Here is a 1,631-nt window from a genome sequence, read left to right on the forward strand (position 1 = left end):
GGTATTAAAATAAGGCTATTTTAGTGACAGAATCGTGAGCCAATGGGTTGAAGTACTCAATATTGACCTTAGAATATGCTCTGATACCCATTTCACATGACGTCAAGATGTCCCTGAAATGGGTCAAATTTCAAAATTTTGACTTTATATATCATATACTAAAATGTTGTCAAATATAAATTTGTAAAGGACAATACATTTGGATAACGATCACGGAACACTTTGTGCAGCCAATTAAACACACAATACATGCTGAGGCCCCTCGATGTCGCTGGTGTCACGGCGGCACATGCTGAGCCATGCGCGTCAGCCAGCCAGCTTCCCACAGGAGTTCTGAGCATTCTTCCCCTGGACAGCCCCCCACCCCCGGCCATCAATTTGCCTGGGGAGGGGCCGTGGCTCAGTGGTAGAACATCTGCTTGGGATGCAGAAGGTCCCAGGTTCAATCCCCGGCATCTCCAGTTAAAGGGACCAGGCAGGTAGGTGATGTGAAAGACCTCTGCCTGAGACCCTGGAGAGCCACTGCCCATCTGAGTAAACAATACTGACTTTGATGGACCAAGAGGGGTCTGATTCAGTGTAAGGCAGCGTCACGTGTTCACGTGTTCCTGTGCCTGCATTTTCCACACTCTGCCACTGGAGGGCTTTTCCAGGTCTTCCTTTTTAAGGCCCTCGAAAAGCCTTCAGGTGACGCAGGGCAGAGATTGAAGGTAGGCAAATGGTGCCAAAGCAGGTGAGACCTTTGGAGGTCAGGAGTAAACACGTTGCCCTTTTCAGACAAAATCGTGACTGTGCACAATTTGATGATCGTACCTAGCACACTCTCTCAGTATGCAGAGTGGGAGCACCAGAAATCATAGAATCCTAGAGTTGGAAGGGACCACCAGGATCATCTAGTCCAACCCCCTGCACAATGCAGGGAATTCACAACTGCCTCCCTCCCCACACCCTCAGTGACACCTATTCCATGCCCAGAAGACGGCCAAGGTGCCCTCCCTCTCATCATCTGCCTAAGGTCATAGAATCGGCATTGCTGACAGATGGCCATCTAGCCTCTGCTTAAAAACCTCCAGGGAAGGAGAGCCCACCACCTCCCGAGGAAGCCTGTTCCACTAAGGAACCACTCTAACTGTTAGAACATTCTTCCTAATGTCTACACGGAAACTCTTTTGATTTAATTTCAACCCGTTGGTTCTGGTCCGACCTTTGGGGCCGTTGAGGAGCTCTGCCTCTCTATCATCTTGGCTCTGGTGTAGTATTATGGAGCAGCAGAGTCAACCGCTAGCTCTGTTCCCCAGAGGTTGGCTTAATCGGTGTACAACAGGGGTCCCCCATCTTTTTGGACCTCTGGAATTCTGACACAAGGTGGTGGTTGAGACCACAACATGGCTGCCCCAGGGGGGGGAGAAGTTTCCACTGACGGTCTGGGTTTGATGTTCATGGTTTGTGTATCTGTTGGAGGCTTGGTGAGAGCCCCACGATGCCATGAACGCATGAACACATGAAGCTGCCTTCTACTGAATCAGACACTCGGTCCATCAAGATCAGTATTGTCTACTCAGACTGCCAGCGGCTCTCCAGGGTCTCAGGCAGGGGTCTTTCACATCACCTACCTGCCTAGTCCCTTTAAC

General features: G+C 50.2%; 1 non-coding gene across 1 annotated transcript; it reads left to right on the forward strand.

Annotated features, from left to right (window-relative positions):
- Positions 1-392: 392 nt before the first annotated feature.
- TRNAP-GGG (transfer RNA proline (anticodon GGG)) lies at positions 393-461 on the forward strand. The gene has a single exon. It is a non-coding gene; the product is annotated as a tRNA-Pro (tRNA).
- Positions 462-1,631: the final 1,170 nt, after the last annotated feature.

This window comes from Euleptes europaea, chromosome 15 (assembly GCF_029931775.1).
Source record: "Euleptes europaea isolate rEulEur1 chromosome 15, rEulEur1.hap1, whole genome shotgun sequence".
NCBI lineage: Eukaryota > Metazoa > Chordata > Lepidosauria > Squamata > Sphaerodactylidae > Euleptes > Euleptes europaea.